This window comes from Hemicordylus capensis, chromosome 9, assembly GCF_027244095.1.
Source record: "Hemicordylus capensis ecotype Gifberg chromosome 9, rHemCap1.1.pri, whole genome shotgun sequence".
In the NCBI taxonomy this organism is placed as follows: domain Eukaryota; kingdom Metazoa; phylum Chordata; class Lepidosauria; order Squamata; family Cordylidae; genus Hemicordylus; species Hemicordylus capensis.
This window is the reverse complement of record NC_069665.1, coordinates 22,690,063-22,713,811: the sequence shown is the minus strand read 5'-3', so window position 1 is coordinate 22,713,811 and position 23,749 is coordinate 22,690,063.

The following is a 23,749-nucleotide window of genomic DNA, read 5'->3' as shown; positions in this document are numbered from 1 at the left end:
TAGGTTCACCCAGGGCCTCAAACTGAGATATGTAATCCATTCAGTTCTTTTTATTCTGCATCAGTTCTGTCTCAGAGAGGAGAGCTGGTCTTGTGGTAGGAAGCATGACTTGTCCCCTTAGCTAAGCAGGGTCTGCCCTGGTTGCATATGAATGGGAGACTTGATGTGTGAGCACTGCAAGATATTCCCCTCAGGGGATGGATCATGGAACCACTCTGGGAAGAGCATCTAGATGCCAAGTTCTCCAGGTAGGGCAGGGAGAGACTCTTGCCTGCAACCTTGGCAAAACTGCTGCCCTCTGGGTAGACAAAACTGAGCTAGACGGACCAATGGTCTGACTCCATATAAGGCAGCTTCCTATGTTCCTATGACCATGCAAGGATAAACTGTATACCAGAACAGCGGCATGTCTGCACTGCTCATATTACATTGCAAAACATGTTAACCCTTGGAAGGATTTTCAAGGAAATTGAAAATTCCCTGAGAACTGAAAAATTGCTGATGATTTTCAGGGGGGAAATCTGTAAGACGAGTGCAATTTTGTAAGGGATTTCAGCACATGCATAAGGCTGACACTGAAATTCCACACAAAATGAAATTCAAAACGAATTCCAGAGTTCCTTCCAATCCAAGCATCTGAGAGAAAATGTTCAAGGGGAAGAAGATTTCTATGAGACAAGTAGCATTTTGCAGGCAGGGCGTTTGTAGATCCCTTTCAAAAAGGCAATATACTTGAGGAAGAAGATCAGAAAAAGGGCCAAAGGAACAGCTCAGAGCACAGTAGTTTGTAACGTGGGTGCCAGTACCAAATAGGTCCTGCTACATGTCTCAGCAGCTCAAACATCACTAAATGAACAGAAATCTGTGGAGCCAGGTGTTATTTTAAAAAATAAGGGCATAATTTAAGTACCTTCTTTAGAACAGCTAGCATGTTCTTGTTTCCTTTTACACATAAAGTCTTAATTTCCTATAGGCTCCAAAGACTTGTGATTTAGTAGAGAAAATTCCCGGCAAGATAATGATCCAAACTATGACAAAGCATCAATCAAAGAAGCTGATGGCTTCTGACCCCTTCCTAGGTTTGGTTTTATAACTTTCATATCTTTGAAGTTATGAAAAGAAGACAAGATATGACAGGTGCTGTGCTTGGAGAAACCACTTAGTCAATTTAATTCCAGCCACCTGTGAGTAACTCGACAGAACTACTTCAGCACATTTGAAAGTCTTCACTCTTGTCGCATTTCTAGACAACGCCAACCCAGCAGTCTGTTTTACTTCAGCTCTGATGCTTTGGATGCTGGTCAAGAGAAGCATTTTGGGTTAAAAAGCCACAACAGTAAAACAGCCCAATGCCCCCGCTGCCCATTGCATTCTATTGAGAATGCAAGCCAAAGAGGAAATGCATTTCTAAAGGAAGGAAAATGGTTGCAAATATATATTTTTTAAAAAGCACTTCAGTGACTGGTGCATCCCACTGCCCAGCTCATGATGCAATCCATGTTTGTTTTATTTATATCCTGCCCTTCAGCTGGGGATTGGGGGCAGAATGCTGAGGCTTTGCATGCAGAAGGCTCCAGGTTAAATCACTGATATTTCCCACTAAAGGATCAAGCAGCAGATACTCTGCCTGGGACTCTGAAGAGCTGCTGCCAGTCAGATTTCCAATAGTGGCTAGCTAGCCCAGTGATTTGACACAGTGTCCTGCCCTGCTCTTACACAGGGCCGGCGAGGCGAGGGGAGGCGAGGCGAGGCAATCTGCAGGACCTTGGACAGCTCCAAGGGAGCCAGTTGATCTGACAAAATCCCAGTTCCAACAGAGCCCCTTTATGTCACTTGAGACTGACTAGCTGCCTCTCTCAGACTCCACCCTTCTTCTGCAGAGTGTGGATTCTTAAAGGAACAGTCCCTGACCTGGAGCTGAGCACCTCGCCGTCTCGCCACCCCCTCTCACCTGATGCATTCCCCGAATCTGTGAGCAGCGACAGAAAGGTGAGAGGTTCTGGACACATTGGGTGCTGACCCCTTAGGGAAGTTCAGTGGAAGGGGGATCATCTCTAGGAGCCTCGATATGGGATCCTGTGGCTCCTTGTTCATCCTCACCCCTGGGGCCTGGGTTCTGCACCTCAGTGGCTGGTACTGGATGTTCCTGGATCTTCTTCTCAGGATCTGAATTCTAGCTGTTGCTTGAGGCCACAATACACAGTGTAAAGTGGCATTGTATATTCCATTGCAGTACAATTCCCAGGCCAGCTCATAAGGACATAGGAAGCTGCCATATACTGAGTCAGACCATTGATCCATCTAGCTCAATATTGTCTACACTGACTGGCAGCCGCTCTCCAAGGTTTCAGGCAGAAATCTTTCCCAGCCCTACCTGGAGATACAGCCAGGGACTGAACGTAGCACCTTCTGCATGCACAGCAGATGCTCTTCCACTGAGTTACAGCCTTATCCCCTAAGGCGATCATCTTGCAGCAGACAATGCTTGCACATAGTTGTCCATCCAAATGCATAGGGACATAGGACCATAGGAAGCTGCCCTATACAGAGTCAGGCCCTTGGTCCATCTAGCTCAGTATTGTCTTCACAGGCTGGCAGCGGCTTCTCCAAGGTTGCAGGCAGGAATCTCTCTCAGCCCTATCTTGGAGATGCTGCCAGGGCGGGAACTTGGAACCTAGATGCTCTTCCCAGAGTGGATCCATCCCCTAAAGGGAATATCTTACAGTGCTTACATTTCTAGTCTCCCATTCATATGCAACCAGGGTGGACCCTGCTTAGCTAAGGGTTAAAGTCATGTTTGCTACCACAAGACCAGCTCTCCTCCCTTGGTTTTGCAAACCAAGGCAAAACCTTCTTAGCAAAGGGGACAATTCATGCTCACAAGCACATGGCCAGCTCTCCTCCCCACAAAGCAAAGCATCCACAATGCATTCCAGTGCTACTGTTACCCCTACCACCTGGGCAAAGAGGCACCTTTTAAACATGGTGATTCTCTTCCCTTTTTTTTTTTTAGCAGTGGGGGAGTAACTGGCCCTATTCCCCACCCCACCAGCACAGTACCTCCAGTGACTGTTGCTTCTGTTTCTTTTTCTATTGTCAGCCTTTTGGGGACAGGGATCCATCTTATTTATTTATTATTTCTCTATGTAAACCACTTTGGAAACTCTTGTTGAAAAGCAGTTTATAAATATTAGTTGTTGTGCTGCAAAAACATAATAATTAAACCATGGGCAGCCTTTATGAGTGGATTAAAAATGGAAGAATTAAAGGTATATTCCACCCTTCCTCCAAAGAGCTCAGGGCTGCCCTGGCTTCTTGGGGAACTAGTGAAACAGACGTTTAATTCTTTCATTTTTAAAACATGTCTCCCCCGCCCTGCTCCGCATTTTATCCTCACAACATCCTTATGAAATAAGCTAGACTGAGAAAGACACACACACACACACACACACACACACACACACACACACACACACACCTAATTGCACATTCTAACCATTGCACCACATTGCTAATATCTGCTTAAATAAAAAGGTCTTCACTTTTTAGTTGCAGATACTGTTTTTGGCACTACATTGGTGGGGTGGGGGGAAGGTCTATCATTACAGAAAGAAAGGAAAAGTTTGTGGACCTTGGTGTTCTTTTTAAATCCCTCACGGATAACCCAGGTGTTTCCCTCTGCCACAAATGGCCAAGATAAAGTTTATTGTGTACAATTTTTCATGGTATCTTCTGCTTCCTTTAATATAAGACCTTGGAAACCAAAGTTATTACCGCAGAGCCAGCCTGAGGCAGGGAAGAAAAATTGGCATAAACTCTCACACGCTTTTGTACAGTGAACTTTTAAGGTAAAGCTTTTGGGGTGGTTGGGTTTTTTTAGTCTCCACCAGTACTGAGAGCAAAGGTGAACAGATGAAAAAGACCTGGTGTCTACTCTGCAGCATGCTCTTAAATATCAGAGGACCTGCTTGTAGGACTTGCAAAGAATGCTTCCATATGGGCAGTATCATAAGCCTGACCCAAAAACCCTACTGTAGCTGAAGAGGGAAGAAGTCCCGCCCCACACCATGTCACTCACCAGCATGCCCTGCTGCTCACAGATACAACAGTATGACAGATGAGCCCATCATCACAGGGAGGGTTCTTTAGACAAGCCTCCATCATAACCACAAGCAGTGGGGTGCACAGGTGAGTAACATGGTGGGCTTGGGACTTCCTCCTCCCTCCCTCTGCTGTATACGGCTACAGCGGAGCTTTCGGATACTGGTTGAAGGGAAGATGGCAGCAGGAACCAGTGCATGGCTGACCATTTAGAGCAGTAGAAGGCATCAAGCAATGGTAGGGACCCTTAGCTCTCCAGCTGTTGTTGAAATACAACACCCATGATCCCAAGTCACAATTAATTGTGGCTGAGGATGATGGGAGTTGTAGCTCAGCAACAGCAAGAGAGCTAGGTTGCCTGCCTCTGGTATAGAGTGTAGGAGAAGACACTAAGGCTATTCACGTGGCCGGGGATTGGGCAGGTGGGTGGGAAGGAAGGTAGGGATGAACCTACCTTCCCCCCAGATGATCCAGGTGAGCTGGTGGGACAATGTGTTCCAGCCTCTGGATATCCCAGAATGAATATCCAATGGACATCCCACAATGGATATCGGGGGAATCCCCCATGAGTAAGGCACTCGGGCTGTAATTGCCCCATCTATGCTTGTTTTCAAATGACTTTTGAAAACACACCTGTTTTTTCTTTTGAAAACACACCAGGCTTTTAGTTTATCATGTTTTAGTTATAACATTTTATTTATGATCCTTTTAATCTGTTCTCTATGATTCTTAGGTTTTACTGTCTGTTTGTTTAAATTGTAAATTGCAAACCGCCCTGAGATTTTATATAGGGCACTATGAAAATGGGACAAATAAATAGATAAATTTATTTATTTATTACATTTATATCTCGCTCTTCCTCCATCTCGCTCTTCCTCCAAGGAGCCCAGAGCGGTGTACTACATACTTCAGTTCCTCCTCACAACAACCCTCTGAAGTAGGTTAGGCTGAGAGAGAAGTGACTGGCTCAGAGTCACCCAGCAAGTCTCATGGCTGAATGGGGATTTGAACTCGGGTCTCCCCGGTCCTAGTCCAGCACTCTAAACACTACACCACACTATACCCCCACCTCCTTTCAAAACCGAGCATGTGAGGAGCAGGAAGTATGAGATTGCCTGTTGCTGTCGCTATGACGTTAGCAGCTGGCAACTCCAAGATCCACCTGTGGCCACCATGACTGGACAGAGCAACACTCATACTCACACCTATCCAGGTTAATGAAAAAGGAGGCATAAAGGGCCCACCCAGATAGGAGGGGACCACCTGAGTCCTGCTTGCTGAGGGTCCCCTCAGACCTGGAGCCCGTCCTGTATAGCCCAGATTAAATCTGAGCAGAAATAATCATCAGGCTCTAAGAAAATTCATATGGGAAACTTATAGTGACTGCTATTCCACAGTGGTTGGCCTGCTGTTAGCATCTCGTCTTAAGATATTTCAGATGGGCATATAAGGACACAAAACTAATTACTCATCTACTCAGCCTGGAGTCAGCAGTCTCTAATTTCTTTCTAGGTCAGCTCAGACAAATGTCACACACAACCCCCCGAAATGTGGAAAACTACTGAAGGAACTTGGCAGGAAAAGATGTGGCTGTCAAGCCTCCTATGCATAAGAAGAAAGAAAAACTGGAGGGGGGAAAGGATATTTATTAGCAACTTTCCACCTATTAGAAAGCACCTTGAGTTGTCTTGGCACTTTACGTCGCCATATGGAGTGAGGTGTGACCTGTGTTAATTTTGTACGTATCAAGAGAGTTGGTGCAATTTCAACCTCTATGCTGTGATGGGAGTTATTGGTCCCATATGGCTGCAGGGATACATGGAAAATATACCTCTCTTACTCTCTCTCTCTTTTAAAAAAAATGTTCAGCTGTTGAAAGGAACTGTCTATTCACCACAACAAACTGAATACATTTCTTGCTAGCTACTATTCTGATGGCTGCTGTACACAAGCAGCAGTTCAGGTGGTAAAACTGTTCCTGGACTATCACTATACCACTTTAGAATGTTGGTGGGAAACTGACATCTTTATATATATTTCTATTATTATTTCTTGTTTACACAGTCAGACAGGTGTTATTGACTGGTTTGTTTTATCCAGACATCGAGTCCTTCCCAAGGACCTGGGATGGCTGAATTTTATTATCAATGTTGTTGCTGTTATTATTATAGATATTGTCGCAGAATAGAGACTGTTCCCAGTAAAGTTGCTTTTTGTAATTGGCTGATGGTGATTTCTGTGGCCCCTATGGTGTTGAGGTGCTCTTCAAGTTGTTTTGGGATTGCACCATTATTATTATTATTATTATTATTATTATTATTATTATTATTATTATTCCTTGTTTACACAGTCAGACAGGTGTTATTGACTGGTTTGTTTTCTCCAGACATCAAGTCCTTCCCAAGGACCTGGGATGGCTGAATTTTTTATCAGTATCTTTGTTGTTATTATTATAGATATCGTCGCAGAATATAGGCTGTTCCCAGTAAAGTGTGTGTGTATGTATTTGTTTATTTCGGCCCAAGGCCAGCATAAATACAAGAAAAAGAAACAACAATAAAATACATAAAATACATAAAACATTAATACCTTCAAATACCATATACATGACTAACTCACCACCTGCCTGTGGGCTTCCAGCAGGATCTGGTGGACCACTGTGTGAAACTAGATGGGCCTTGGGCCTGATCCAGCAGGGCTGTTCTTATGTTCTTAGAGCAGAGAACCATCATAGAGAGCAGGAGACCATTGGATGGCTGTGAGTGGTGGCATGGACTCCATATTAATTTAAAGACATAAAAGAATGACATTAATAAATGACACTAAGTATTGTTATAGACCACAAAGTGAGGCATTAGAGTTCAGCAGATAAGTCCAAGTAACTAGAAGCCAGAACACTGAAGGAGACTCCAGCTGCCCTGTCTTCATCCAACTCTTTGTAAACACATGTAGGCATTGATAGGTGAGTTGGACATGGATGGTGATGGCATGGAGAGGGAAAGTCAAGGATGAAATAATAACCTACTGCTGCGACATATAGTAAGAACATAAGAACAGCCCTGCTGGATCAATCCCAAGGCCTATCTAGTCCAGCATCCTGTTTCATACAGTGGCCCACCAGATGCCACCGAGAAGCCCACAGGCAGGGGGTCAGGGCTTGCTCTCTCATTTAATCGGTTGCCCTCTCAACACCATCTATTTGAATTTGACTTAAATGATACCTGTGATGAATTAGGTAGTAGATTTAAAAACAAAACAAAACACCTGTAGGAGAAATCAGCAAGCACCATTCTAGAAGGAGCATTATCTTCAGTGTGGCAGCTTCTTCAGAGGTGATGCTTGCTGAGATAAATTAGGCCTTATCAAAAAGCAAAAATAATATACATTGTACTTTAGAACAATTTTTCTTCAGAAGCAAACGTATGCAGACACAGTTGGTTGTTTAATGTATTTAATGGGGGGGGGGGTTAGATCAAGAGGGCCTCCAAAGTGGTGTACAGCACTGTTAATAAAAATAACTTCATGACACAACATCTTAAAACCATCAAACACAACAGCAGTAAACAGGAACATCAACAAATGGATTGATTGATTGATTGATTGACTGACTGACATATGATTGATGAAAGCTGCTGCAGTCCTGAAATCACCATCATTCATTGCACCAATGCACAGGGCCTTAATTCTGAGCAAACATGGTTAGGATTGCGCTACAATTGCTTTAATTGAGTTACGGCCTTAATAATTGTCCATTCAGTGGCCCATTTGAAGGCTTCTCCAGATATGGTTTCAGCTGTGTGAATCCCCACTTAATATCTTCCTTCATTTTTCACTCTCCCTTTCTCCCTACAGAACATTCGAGGATGTCGTTCACAACATCGTGTCACCACCATAGGATGTCGTGTCACCACCATAGAACACAACTATATGATGGACCATTTTGAAGAAGGAACGCAACTCACTGATCATCTCAAGGTGCCAGCATGCCATCTCTTACCAGCAGAGTTCTAATCAATACCACGTAATCACAGATCACTTCACATAGATCTCAGTGTCAATGCCTTGACAGAATAATGAGTTTTCACCTCTGCCAATCTTTTTGGTCTTCACAGGAACCTGATTTCAAATGCCATTATTCCCTGACCAAGATTATCACATCTCTGTGACTTCTGACATGTGGTGAACCCCTTCCTGTACTCCAAAGGAATACTTATAAGAGGAATAACATGAAACAGAAGACATCAAACAAGTAAAATATATCAACAGTTGGTCAAAAAGAGAGAGCTGTGTTCACATTTCAATGATTTCCAAGGAGACTTGCTGGTTATCGCTAGTTCAAAACATGACATTAAGTCTTTGGCACATCAACTTCCAGTGGCGAACAAAATGGCCTTATTCAACTCTCTGGGTCTACTTTTGTTGCCGTGAAAGTCTGGTGTTCCTTGGGACATGCACTTTCACAAAGTGTAATGTGATATGGGTGGTGATGATGATGATGATACAATACGGGTGATGATGTTATTGTCATCAGACAGCATGATGGCTACAGAATGCCTTCAGCGTGTCTGTGTCTGTGTTTGTGTATTATACCACACACACATCAAGTGGGATGCATGAAGTGGGATGTATGCAGACATAATAATATTTTTATTATCATTTTATTGTATGTTTTTAAACTTTTGTAAACCACCTTGAGATTGTTTTAATGAAAGGTGGTATGTAAATTCAACAATCAATCAATCAATAAAATAAAATAAAATGACAATGCTTGACGCTTCAGAAAGGCTTCTCACAGTCCAGAATGAATCTAATGGGGTTCTAAAAACACCATTGCCATTTGTTCTGTGAAACATTTATTCCAGAAACCAGTGCCTACTCCATACTTGAGGAAGAGCATACAGGAGAAGACTCATGAAACACAGTAGACTAGAATACAGACTTTTGATAGAACTATGGGATGACCTGGAGGCAGAATCAGAGCCAGACTGATATTAAAGTTGAGAAGCCAGATACGTTCAAGGTGACCCTCCAAAAATGTCTCTTAAGTGTTCCAAGGCCAAGCCAGTACCTGCAGCCAAGAGAGGATCTAAAAGCAGAGAGAATAATGCAGAGAGCAAACACAGATGCTCCTCCAGAAAAGCAGATGTGAAATGCACACGTTTGTCTATCCTGAAGACAAAAGGCTAACAGTGACATTTCCAGAGGGCTGGTTAGCTAATCAGGCCTTAGGGATGAGTTCAGTGAGAGTGTAGTGAAATTCATAAGACTCAAGAACTTCCCAGATATTGCAATTTCCCTCCAGCCAGTGGGGATAGCCATGGCCACCAAGTGAAGAACGCCTGCGTACAAGCTCAGCCTACCCTGGAGGAATATGGAGATCATCCAGATCTGTAGGTCCCATTGTGGATTCATATTCCCCCATCAAACCGCCATGCAGATAAGGTCTGGGCAGGCTACTGTGTGTTTGTGTAAACTTCTGGGGTCAAGTGCTCATGGGATGCACATCTGATCCCCATGAACTATGAGGAGACATACTCTTTGAAGGGACCTCAGTGCTATTAATAAGCACCAAGAACAACCATTGTCTGTTGGCACCAATAAAGTGGATCTACATCTACGAACAAAGAGAAGAGCGTAATTCCAAGTCTTTGGGCACTTGGTCGCCGTGATTACAAATCAAGGGAAACTATTATCCTTTATTGACAATCAGGTGTAGGAAGCACATCGCCCACCTCCATTGATTTCCCTATTTATGTTGAAACGAAGCCAGGAACAGCCTTGAGTCTCAACAAGTATGGAGGAAGTAGAAGAAATGAGATACAGGTGATATTTATTTAAGAATCATGTATGTCCTGTCTGTAGGCCACCATGAGCAGGGTGGCCAGAACCTAAGGGGTATACTCATGAGTCAAATGGACCGTAAGCCAGAATTTGGATTTTAAAAAGCCAAATCTGGCCACCTAGACCATGAGTCCATGAGGCTCAGCCAGCTTGTTGTTGTTAGTCAACATAAAAACATTTTAAAAGCCTTGCTGGATCAGACAAGAGGCCCATCTAGGTCAGCATCCTGCTTCACGCAGTGGCCAACCAGATGCAAATGAGGGGAAAAGGGCAATGCCCCCTCCTGTCGATGTTCACTAGCACATGGTGTTCAGAGGTATGCCCCCCTCTGATCCTGATGGAAATATACAGCTACCAAGACTGATAACTCTCTCCTCCATGAATCTGTGTAATCACCTTTTAAAACCATCTAGACTGGTGGCCATTAACACATCCAGTGACAGCAACTGGATAGTTTACGTGTTGTGTAAAGACGATGAATAATATTTAAATACCACTTTTCAACAAATGCTCCCAAAGCGTAGGGATGTGCATGGAACTGGTTTGGTGCTCCTTTTCTGGATCACCGAATCAGTTCAAAATGCCAGGGTTCGAGCCGGTTAGGAGGCCGGGGGGGTCACTTTAATAGGCACCCTCCCTGCCCCTTAAAGTGACCCCCCTGCCCTCCCAGGAGTGCATGGAACCTGTTCCGTGCACATCCCTACCAAAGCTGATTACATAGAGAAATAACATAATAAAGATGGATCCCTGTCCCCAAAGGGGTCACAACCTAAAAATACATCAGCAACAGCCATTGGAGGAATGCTGTGCTGGGGATGGATAGGGCCAGTTGCTCACCCCCTGCTCAACGCAGAGAATCATTATTTTTTTAAACATGCCTCTTTGCTCAATTAGCAGGGGAAGTACTGACTTGGAAAAGAATATTTGCACATGCATTAATTCTAACTGAAGAGAATATTTCAGAGAATTATTCTATCCATTCAGTTAAATGCATGGGCAAATATTTTTCCCCCAAGTCTGTGTAACCAGCATTTCGCTTCAACAGATGACCCTGGGTTTAAATATTATGAGAGAAAGAGAAGAACTTCTTTCTGCCCACTTGATCCACTTCATGCATAATTTTATGCACCTTTATCATCCCCCCTCCCTATTAGCATGTGCAGCACTAGCTCTCTTGGAAACCATAGAGGTGGCACTGCACAATTGTCCACATGCTGTGTTAAGTAGTTGTGTGCCCATCCTCTTGCTTAACACCACTAGGGTTGGCTTCAGTGTTCCCTCTAAGACTTGCACACATGCGTGTGGCTAACAAGTTTTGTTTAATGTCTGCTCAGTTAATTTTAGATGCTGCTCACGTTTAATCTGTTCTGAATGCATGTGTGTGCATACTGCCTTGATAATGCGACCCAGTACAAAACTCATTCTGCACACAGACGAAAAAAATAAGAGAGAACACTGGTCAGCTTGCATGCATGCAGCAGCAGCAGCCTAGTGAGTCGGAAACACTAGTGTTGCCTTGTGTAACATGTTGGCTATTATCTAGATATTTAATCCTCATGGACGTGCCTGTGGGGATGCGTCCCGGCACTCAGCTGATTGGCTAAGCATTGGAGGCTCTCCAGATTGGCTGGGCGGCAGAGACTCACAGGAGGCCATTGGCTTCTGCCGGAGGAAATGGCGGCGGCGGCAAGCAGGAGGTGGCAGCGGGCCCAGCGACACCAAGGAGTCAGGAGGCGGCGGCAGGAGGGAACAGGCAGGGAGGCAGTGACAGGGTGGCGGCGTGCTCAGCTCCAGTGGCAAGGTGGTGGTGGTTTTGGGGCCCATGGTGGCAAGGCGGTGGGCTCCTGAAGAGCATGGGGGGGCAAAGCGGGCAGTGGCGGGCAAAGACCCGCTTCGCTGAAGAGCGCCGGGGGGCGAAGCGGGGGAGGATGCCGAAGGCTAGGGGGGGGCAAACCGGGTGGTGGTGGGGCATGGCCCCCTAGCTGCTGGGCCAGCCAGAAAGCCGGGCATGCTAGCGTGGGGAGGGGGCCCCAAATAGTGCACAGATTATCTGTGCAGGGTCGGCTAGTTATTACTATTCTATGAAGCTATTCACATGCACACTGAAAACCGGGCTAAGGAAGCCCAACTCGGTTTTGGGTGCACGTGTGTACCACTGGGAGCCATGTGGCTCCCAGGAGCAGCAAGCCCACTTGGGGAGCCTGCCACTTAGCCCAGGTTTTGGACTCAAGGGCACCCAGAAAGTGGGCCAAATGCTCGTGTCAGTGCCATACTCATTGAGAGCAAAAACCCTATGAGCTCATTTTATCTGCCATATGGAAAAAGAGGACAAGTCTCTTGTGCCGTTAAGAGATGCACAGAAGAAGGATTTCAACAGGTGTGGCTTGTCATGGGGGAGGGGAAGCGGCACCTGCTGAAATTCCCACTTCTGTGCATTTGTTAAAGGGACAGAAATATGCCAGACCTAGGTTCCTCAGCACTTAGGATCATAGGGAGCTGCCATCTACTGAGTCAGACCATAGGTCCATCTAGCTCAATATTGACCTGCAGCAGCTTTTCCAAGGTTTCAGGCAAGAATCTCTCTCAGCCCTTTCTTGGAGATGCCAGGGAGGGAACTTGGAACTTTCTGCTCTCCCCAGAGCAGCTCCATCCCCTAAGGGAAATATCTTATGGTGCTCACACTTCTAGTCTCCCATTCATATGCAACCAGGGCAGACCCTGCTTAGCTAAGGGGACAAGTCCTGCTTGCTACCACAAGACCAGCTCTCCTTGGGACTGTCACTCTTCACAAAGCGAGGGAAAACATTCCTTTCCCTGTGTTAATTCATTTAAATGCATGCAAATGGAAACTGGCCCATGGCCTAGCACTGAGTCAGAAAATAGCAATAGAACAATTGGGCTAGATTGCAGTTGCCTTGATGGTTCATCTGCTCACCTCCGATTGACCTTGGCTGCCACCCCCAAACATAGATGCTTGGAAGCATGTTCCATAACAGAAATCTGTGAGGAAGTAATGCAGCTAGGAGTGGACTAAGCCAAGTGGACCTAGACCCTAGAAGTCTACAGACCAAAGTAACATGCCCACCCAAGAACATGAGCCAAAGCTGCTGTCCAAACACGAGCCATCTGGCACTTTTCCTGTGTGAAAAAGGAAACAATCCAGAAACCACTGAACCAGAGAGGAATTTTTCTCTCTTGGAACCCTAAGAGCCTTTTCTCACAATCAGTGAGAAATCAGGGAAGGCAACTTGAACTTACCTTCTCCGCAGACAACCACTCCTCTGTTGCTGGGCGCACTCCCTGCGGACCCAGACGATTGCCTGCTGGCCCTCTCAGTGCGGAAGGTCAGGGGCGGGGACGGATTGTCCCAACCCCTAGGAATCTCATAATGCACAGTGCACATGTGTGGTGCATTGTGGAGATCCCAGCAGCGATGGGTGGGTACCTGTCACTGCTACAGCACCAGGGGTATCACGGCAGTGGGGATCTTAGCAGTGATGGGTGGGTGGCCATCACTACTATAGTGCCAGCGAAAAGCAGCTGGCGCTGCACAAGATGCAAAAAAAAAAAGGGGGGGGTGAAGGGAGCACTTGCTCCCTTAAAACCATTTAAGAGGCTAACTCCACAGGTGCATTTGCCACTGCAGTACCACCGGCAGCCAGTCAGTTCCTGTGGTTTCACATGAGCAGCCAAGAATAGGTTTGGCTGCTTAGTCCAGCCTTGGCTGTGCATGAGGTGCACGTAGGTAATTTTGGAGCCTGGACCTAAAAGCCTTTGGAGGGCCCCCTCCCCTGGAAATTAAGCATCACCATGATCCGCCTGGTGACCATGCCACCCGGGAGAGACTAAAGAGGATTCAGGGGGGCCCAGGGGCTGTGGAGACCATGGACTTTGGCCCAGAAGTCCAGGGGTAAGAGCGCCTCTGCATGAAAACATCCTCTGTATTAGGGATGTGCATGAACCTGTTGGGAGGCCCTTTTATGGGTCTCAGAATAGGTTCGAACACGGGGCCGGTTTGAAGTTCGAAGGCCCCGGGGGGTGACGCTTTAAGGTACTTCTGGCCACTTCCGGCCGAGGAGGGCAACGGGATGGCAGGGAGGCACACTGCCACCCTGAAGGTTTTTAAGGAAAAATAATGCCGGCGAGGGGAAAGCAGCAGGAGGGGTAAGTGTACCCCCACCCAGTCCTTAAAACACCACCCCTACCGCTTCCAAACCATAAAGTCATGGTTCTATGCACATCCCTACTCTCTATAGGCAATCAGCCCATGTATATACTAAAATTTGATGGGTGTAAAAACATCTCAGCTCACCCAGTAACAATCGATCATGAAACAATACAAACAACTATGAAAGAAACACACTTTTTGCAATCCTTTGACAAATCAAATGATAAAAGATGAAGAATAAAAGTAAACATACATCACAGCTTGCTCCTTTAAAAAAACAACACCACACATACACACAGAAAGAAGAAACTTTCTTTTGAAACTTCAGGGTGGAAGCGAAATGGGTTAATCTCAGCCGAATTACATTACACTCCTCTATTAGCAATACAAATTTGGTATAACTAAACTGTCATGAATCTAAGTGACAGGTAAAAAAGGATTCCCACCTCAGACAAACTGAGAGCTTGATCAAGACAGAAGTGAACACAGCTCACTCATATTTAAAACATTCTTTCATATATTTTTAATAAAACAACTGATACAAATTCAAAACTGCCTTCATAAATCAAACATTATTCAATGTACCAGGCTCCAAGGTTTTCCCTCACCGAAGCGTGCCTGACTCGGAGAGGAGGGGGGTCGGTTTTCTTTTTTTTTCTTCCTTTTTTTTCTTTCATGAATGCTTGAGGTTTTATGAAAGGTTTATTGGATTTCATAGTCCCTTAAGGGGAAACCCTTTAAATGTCTCCACAATTATAAGACTAATAACACTTTCAGCTCTTGGACACAGCCTTGACTTGACAAAGATAAGGAACTGGAAGTTACTCAGTCAATACAAAGCTATTAATCTCTGTCACCCCGCTGTCAATGCAGCTCAGGGAAACAATGTCGTTTCTTGACCTACGTAGAGTCATGTAGTGATTTTATTCAGAATGTCAGCATTCATCGGGACAGCTTTTGTCACACCCTGGCTCCCTCCAAGAACTCCCGGTTCTTTATCTTGACTGCAGTGACACCCTTCAGGGAGAGGCAGTTTGTTTCCGTCTCTGCTTATTGCTCTTATTTAGCAGTTGCTCATGTGCAACGCCCTTTTAGGGAGCCAAATTGCTGTCCCCCTGCACCCAAGCGAGAAAAGGGAGCAGGGGCCGAGGGGAGCCTGATGCATGGCCCAATGTTTGCACGTGTGTGCAGCACTTCAGGGGTGTCGCTATAATTGAGCGGAGTGGGGGAGCTGATCTTGTAGTAAAGTTAAAGTGTGCCGTTGAGTCGGTGCTGACTCCTGGTGACCACAGAGCCCCGTGGTTGTCTTTGGTAGAGTACAGGAGGGGTTTCCCATTGCCATTTCCTGCGCTTCTGATATGATGGCTTTCAGCATCTTCCTACATCACTGTCAGTGGCCTGAGGAGAATGAGCGGCTATGGGGGTGGTGGCAGCGACGAAGGGCCTGGTTAACTGCTGCTGCTGCTCTCCTGTGGGGAGGAGCAGGATAGGGGGCTGCAGCTTGGCCAATAGGTGCCAGCAACACTGCAACCATGACCAAGAGGGGTGAGGGGGATGGAGTAAAGAGATGGAGGAATGACCAAGAGGGGTGAGGAAGATGGAAGCAACCGGATGGAGGAAGAGGACCAGGAGTGTGGCTCAGATGAGGGTGGGGAGATCTCTGAGGTAAGGGGGGGCTGTGGCAGGGGATGGAAGGAGCAATCAAGTACTAGCACGCAGATGCTCTGTGCGGGTTAAGCTAGTATATCATTATTTTGCTTTCTGAAATCTAACACGTTGGATAAATTTCCCCCAATGCAATTTGCCCCCCGCCCACAATATTTGTTTCGGGTGTCACCACTGTTCAAGAATCAGACACTGAATTTCCCTCCTTGTTAAGTAACCACAGGCGCCTGCCAGACATCTGGATGAAAGGGGAACATGTATAAGCCAGAGGTTGAGGGACTTTCCAAAGCAGTGGATAATATGCTATGGTCTGATCTCACATCCCAGTGATCACATACAAATCTTTGGGTATGCCTAAAGTCACTCTTTGGCTCCCTGCCTGTCCATGCCTTGAGATGCAATTAAACAAGGCACACCAATGGGCAACTGATATGAAACAAATTAACTACAAATATTCCAAAAACAGGCTTGCATTTTTAAATGTTTTAAATTATGAAATTTAAATAAAGGAAGCCATGAATAAAAATGTGCACCAAGGAGAACTCTCATTAAACATTTGAATAGTAATCACTTATGAATAAGGATGCTCTCTGGCTGGCTGGCTGTGTTTCATACATTTGCTGGTTTGTCCCAACCAACCTGTAATAGTTTAGTACTACAAAGTAAACGGAGCCTTTGGCTGCAAACAACTCACACAACTGTTCTCCAGATGACACATCAGGCCTAGTCACAGGATCATTTGGCAGTGGGCTGGAGGGTTAGAGAGCATCTTCCCCATAGCACATGATCAGAACTTCTGTTTGGGTCAGCGAACTCAGGAAACACAAGAGCCAGCCAGGCAGGACATTCATGGCAGGGGCGCACCTAGATCATTTGGGGACCCCCTGGTGGGAGGCCCCCTCCAGCATGAGGCTGCCCTGGCATGAGCCCACCCAGTGCGAGCCCCCCCCAAACCTACTTTGGGGCCTCATGCACCTACCCTGCCACACTGAACATTCCTTTAATGTGGCTGCCGGGGGGGGCTGTGTGAGCCCAGCAGCCCTTCTCTCCTCACCCCACCCCCAGCAGGGGAAACCAGAGGGATGCTGGGTCTGCTGTTCAGCCCAGCATCTCTAACTAACCGTGAGGCACACCTGCACAGTTGTGAGAGGTCATCGCGAGCCCGTGTTAGGCGTGCCCTGCAGTTAGATAGAGAGACGTGGCCGAACAGTAGGCCCAGCGTCGTTTTGGTCATCACTGCCACCAGGGGTGGAGGTGGGGGGGAGAAGGACTGCTGGAATCACACACACACACACACACCGGCAGCCACCCCTCAGCTGTGCACCATCTGGGAGAAGGTTTTCTAAAGGAATGTTCATCATGGTGGGGCAGGCACAGGAGGAGGCTCCCTCAGCCATTTGGAGGTCCCCCGCCCCCGGACCTTGGAGGCCACGGGCTGGGTCCCCAAGGTCCGGAGGTTAGAGCACCTCTGGATCATAGAATGTGCTTTGCAGAGTGGCACATGACATTTGGCCATTGTGGCTGGGGGGGATGGGAATTGTCGTCCAACAACAGCTGGGGACTCCAGTTTGAGAAGCCTTAGCCCCTAATGCACCACGTGTCTCCTCCAGTTTGCCTTTGGGGAGGAGTCCGATGTAGTTATTCTAGGATGGGTCTGCGTGCTAGAGTTTCATTATCAAAAGAGGATTGTGAGCCTGGCCCCAGATCTCTTAAGTACCTGGCAGCTCCAGTGGTTTGTGCTTCCATCTGTTCTTAACAGTGTTGGGGCTCCTTTACGAGCCCCATAATGCTGCACACATCATGTCAGCCATTAATACTGTTCAATAATTTTAAATGTATTTGTCTACCTACAAATCAATGGGGGAACCTGTGATGATTCCCCCATGGATGTAACCTTTGGCCCCCTTACCACGATATTCTTGGCTACGGGCTTATATAGGCACCATCTCCAGAGCAAAACCTGGTAAATCTACTCGGGGAAGAAGCCATGACAGTCAAGCTGCTTAACGTTTGTAGAAGATTGGCTCTCAAGGGACGAGCCTCCCAACCTTGGTGTACGGCTTTCCAAACGCTGACGGTGGCTGGCAAGGAGAGGACTCTTTGCAGAATGCAAAATCAGCCCTGGAATGAGTCCTCATTTTCTCTTATGTGAAAGTTGCACTCTCTGATCTTCTCTCGTCATTCTCCCGTATGCCTTTGGACCTGTGCCAGGGCCACATTGCTACTTGAAAGGATGTACTACAAAGTCTCTCCATGGCTGGTGGACTTGTGTATGCAGCTGTCTTTTCCAGTTAGCCTTTTCACACTGCAAATTAGACAAGACTGGCAAAAGGCAATGGGATGGGCCAAGTTGAGCTTCTGAGACCGGCTGGGTTTTTGCTTCCAGATGCCCGGACAAAAACCATCTCCTTGGAGAACCTCCCCCCACCACCATCTCCCACTTCTCCCACATACCTGATTCTGCAGCTGCAGCTGCTTTTTAGGCTACTTTTAAGTTTCCTTGTAAGAAAGCAACATTTGATTGCTGACACATGCATTGTCTTTCAAGTCCTCCCCTTGTTTCCGTGGTGGTATAGAGGGTGAGCGGATGTTTTCCAAATAAATGGACTTTTGTCATACCTGAGTACCATATAGACCTGATGCATAAAAGGCCACATATTATTTCAATGTGGTTTGCAAAAAAAAAAAAAAGGCAGAGTACAAAAGGTTTAAAACATGCTCTCCCTTTGGGCTCATTTGGGTGTTAGTGGCAAGCATGGCTGATGTGAAAAGTAGCGGACATCTGTTAATAATACTGACTTATACTGAGTTAGACCCTTGGTCCATCTAGCTCACTATTGTCCCCACCCTCCGCTAACTGAGCAAAGAGGCACCTCTTGAAAGTGGTGATTCTCTTTATTGAGCAGGGGGAGAGCAACTGGCCCTATCCGTCCCCAGCACAGCATCACTCCAGTGGCTGTTGCTGGTATCTATCTCGTGTTTCTTTTATAGATTGTGAGCCCTTTGGGGACAGGGAACCATTGATAAAATCCAGCCCAGTTGGCCTGTTGGTCCTCAAAGAAACGTGGAGAAGCTGCCAAATGGTGTTAAGGCATATCCAAATGGATCAGGGCCCCAAATTCATTTCTGGAAGAGGGGAGGAGCACAGTCAGGGCCGGCCCTCCCATGCAGCAAGGTGAGGTGGCTGCCTCAAGCAGCAGATTATTGGGGCAGCATCTGGGCGGGAAATGGCCCCCTGCTGCTGCCAAGAGAGCAGCTCTTTGAGGCCGATTGGATCCTTGCAGAGCTTGCAAGAAGCATGAGGAGAGGAGAGGAGAGGAGAGAAGGGCGATGGCCAGTTTCCCTTCCTCCTGCCCTGTGTGCCACGTCCAAAGCTTGCAAGAGTCAGATTTGAAAGGAGACTGGCCCCCAGGAGGGGTATGGGGCATGGTAGCATTTGGTGCCTTGCCTCCATCACTGCACTATCCTGGGCCAGCCCTGAGCACAGTAATAGGTTCTACCCCACCCCACCCCCCTCTTTTTCTAACTGTTTAAAGTAGAAAAAAAGCAGCAGAGTTCCTTTGGGTGTTATTTTTTCCTGATTTCTAGAATAACATTGGAAGCTGCCTTATACTGAGTCAGGCCCTTGGTCCATCTAACTCAGTATCATCTACACTGACTGGCAGCCACTCTCCCAGGTTGTAGGCAGGAGTCTTTCCCATCCCCATAACTAGAGATGCCAGGGATTGAATCTGGGGCCTTCTGCATGCAACCAGATGCCCCACCACTGAGTTACCGTCCTATCCCCTAAGGGGAAATCTGACATCAGACAGGGCTTATCTGTAGTACCCAGCCAAATGCAAACCAGGTGAGACCCTGCTTAGCAAAGGGGACAATCCACGCTCACTACCAAAAGACCAGCTCTCCTCCTCACCCTCTGCCAACATTTTGTCAGCTGCATTGAAAATGAGCCAGCTTCTAAAGGACAATGTATTGAAACTGCAAATATATTGCAAAATACAATCCCAGTAGTGTATTGGTTGGATCTGTTGTTGGCACTAGCAAATTGCTTCTGTCTAAATGACTATTGAATCTCTTATCCCTTGTCCCCTCAAGAGAGATCATATTTAAAGATAAAGTGGAAGAGTCTTCCATTCATCGCCTCCAGAAAAGGCCCTTTAAAATATCGGGGCATTTGAGTTTTAGTGTATGTTAATGATCTGAGCCACAGAATATTTCACTGCATAATGAGTTAATTTGGAAGTTGTGTCATAAAAGTGAGAACCTACTGAAACCGCTTTCCGTTTTTATTGGATGGAACAACAGAGGCAGGTCCAGGATGTTCTTCCTGCTGTGGAAGCTATAAATCAGTCGAGGAACGGGGTGTAGAAAAGTAATGTGTCCCTTTCAAATTGCTGTGAGGAAAAATAGCTCCATCTGCTTGCTATTCAGTAATAAATAATGCCATATAAATTGATTTTAGAATAGCTGGGGATGTGCCTTTTCAAAGGAGAGTTTGTCGGTTGGGAGGGGGTATTGGTTTTTCTGTGAAGACACAACTGCTGTGAATTAACCAGCCAGATCGGATCATCTCTCACCAAGCTCATGCGATGCGACTATACAATAGAAGTGTGTCGTGATTCGGAAATGTGACTGCAGGACATTCTAGTTCCATGCATTACCATCCTAATCCTGACTGCAAGGGCTCAGAGGCTGACCCTAAGGAGGAAGGAGCAGTCAGGCTGAAGGAGAAAACCACAGACTCAGTCCCTCCCAGCCCAAAATTCCTCACACCAGGCTCAAACCTGAGATGGCCAGTTGAGTGATCGTGGAAGTGGAGACCCCAGAAGTGCTGCTCACCAAGTCTGAGCCCAAGACCCCCAATGAACCGGTCTCTGTCATACCATGTACCACACACTTCCCCATGACTCCTGCCTGAAACCTTGGATTGCTGCTGCCAGTCAGTGTAAATCAGGGATTCTCAACATTGGGTCTCCAGATGTTATTGGACTTCAACTCCCATCATCCCCAGGCCCAGTGGCCTTTGGCTTGGGATTATGGGAGTTGAAGTCCAATAACATCTGGGGACCCAACACTGAGAATCCCTAGTGTAAACAATACCAAGCTGGATGGACTAACACTGCCTAGGTATAAGGCAGCATCCTAGGTTCCTGTGTTTCTGTACATGCAACCCCACCCACCATGTATCCAAACTGTTTGCTGGATCAGAATCTTGTCAGCCCCAGCAAATGTCCATCTTTGATCTCACAGAACTGAAGACAATGTCTTGACAAATTAGTCAGCATGGTCAAGTGTGGAAATAGAGTTTCTGCCTCCAAACAGGAATTATATGGGCAATGCCTTGGTATCTATCAATCCCGTTGGAAGGTGTAATTAAAGCCGTGTGCCGACAACCTGGTGCCCAAATTAGGTTTGGGTCAAAGACACCAGATAATGGATTGGGAAACCTTTGAAGCAGGTCAGGCAGTGATCTGAAACAAAGTAGCTGAATTATGTTAACTTCAAAAGGAAATAGAGAAATCCATGCCATTCTGGGCTGAATGACTACAGTACATGGAATTACTCTCTAGACCAGCGGAGGCCTTATGCTATTCTTTCAAAGGGTTCCCTTTGTTTACCCCTAGAGCTTACGTACAATCCAAAAATCTCCAGCCAGGAGGTATGATAGATTCATCTCTTTTCTCCTGTATTGTATCACCTTGCTATTACCTTTGACCTCTGGGTAAATTGGATTTGGGTTTAAATTGCACAGATGCTGTGTCTCCATATTTATTCTGAAAAGACAAAGAGTTCAAAACCCTGGTAACTTGGCATATGCTGTAAAGTGGACTCCTGACAAAATCTGTACAACTCACTTTCGAGCACTTAATTCTGGTCTAGGTTAAAACAAACAAACAAACAAACCTGAAATAAACATTTTAAAGGAGGGGTACATTCTCAGGCAAATTCTCTTCATCTGAAGACAATTTTTATATGTACTTATAAAAACATGATATTTCTAATCTCACTGACTTTTTTTTTACAAAAACATTCCGTATTATGCATACTAAAGGATTCAGCAGTGTTAATGATTTTATCTTGCTCACCCAATATGACATCACAGCAGCTCAACCAATGGCAGAAAAGGGACAGCCAGCTTTTGCTCAAGTGGAAATCATGGGTGTTTAGCAACAATATTTACCAAAGACAATATTTTCAATAAATGAGCATGTTCTGTATTTAATGAAACACCTCATTCATATATATACAATGGAGGGGACAGTTATACATTTAGAATGAAGAAAGAGGGTGTCTCTGAGCACAAGTTCAGTCTAGGAATCTGTTTTCAGTGCCAGAACTGTGCTCACAGTCCTTTCACACATATACCCACTCCTAATCTAGTGACACAAAAAAGCTTTTCTGCTGTTGCTGTTTTCGAGAAATTGGGAGTCAGAAACCCTTGCTGACCGATTGCAAATTATCCAGAGAGCAGCAAGCAGATCTAGAGCTCTCTTCTGCCTTCCCATGTTTAAAAGCATCACCAGCAGTCTGCTGTGCGAACCATGACACCACATTGGGGTTCATGGGTAAAAGTTGGTTCCATTCTGTCACATTCTTCTTTGCGTTGATAATCAATTTGTTTTTCAGGCAAAATCTCTGAAACCTTGGGATGGACAGATCTAGCATCCCTTCACTCACATGGTCCATACTAGGGACCTGCAAATCTATTTAAGTTTGAATCGGTGCAGCTCAGATCTGGGTGATTTGAGTGATTCAGATTCAAATCGAATCACCCTTAAAAGGGCAAGGATTCGAGATCAAATTGAATTTTCAAAGTTCAATTCCAATTCGAGGGCCATTTGGCACCTTTTAAAAACCATTCAGCCCCCCTGATTGGTTAAAAAAAGGCAACAAATTGATTCAAATTTGATTCAGAATTTGAAATGAATTTTCAAAATTTGATTCAATTCAAAACTAATTTTTGAAATTTGATTCAAAAAACTTGATTCAAAAAATTTAATTCATGTACATCCTTAGTACATACATCCTCTCCTTTTTTCCCAGCAAGTTACTCATATGAGCAATTGACTAGCATTGGCTAAGACTAAGTTCTAGTTAATAATACTGATTATCTATATGCTATTTCTGAAAGTGCTGAAATTTGGGAGTCTTTTGGATGGAGAACTGGAAGATGCAACAAGGAGGTATAGCTAGATCAAGAGAGCTCCCAGTTCCCCAAAAGACCAGGGACCCCTGGTTTAACCCTCTCCTACCCACAAATCTCTGGCCGTGTGAACAGCCTCATTCATTTGTGGGCCCATTCTTGTTAATGTGTAAAGGAGGAAAGTGAGAACCCTAGGCTTATTCCTGCATCCCACTTTGCACATACAACCCACTGGAAGAGGAGAGCTGGTCTAGTGGTAGCAATCATGAATTGTCCATGTTGCTAAGCAGGGTCCCTTTTGGTTTGCATTTGGATGGGAGATTACATGGGAATGGTTTGAGACATTCCCCTTAGGACAGGGGTCAGCAAACAGCCCTCCTGCTCTTGTTGAACTACCATTAGCTCCAGCTGCGATAAACTGGCAGGGGATGATGGGAGCTGTAGTTCAACAACAGCTGGAGGGCCAGATTTGCCTTAAGGGCTGAAGCCTAGTTCAGTGGAAGAGAATTTGCATACTTGCATGCAGAAGTTTCGAGGTCCACTCCCTGAGATCTCCTGGCATTCTTCCCAGGCCTTAAGCTGGCAACCTGAGCTGTATTTGTCTCCTTGGGTCACAAGCTGTGCAGGCCTGAATTAGTGGCACCTATTAGTGGCAGTATAAGTTTCATTTTGTTCCATAAACTAAAAAGGAAGGCAAATATATGTTGATCTCTTAAATACACATGTTAAAAAAAAAAATACACACCAAACCTCTAAATGATTTGATGGAGTTGATCTATAAGCTCTTCATTATTTTTAAATCTGCAGACGCCTGCCACTATTTTTATTTC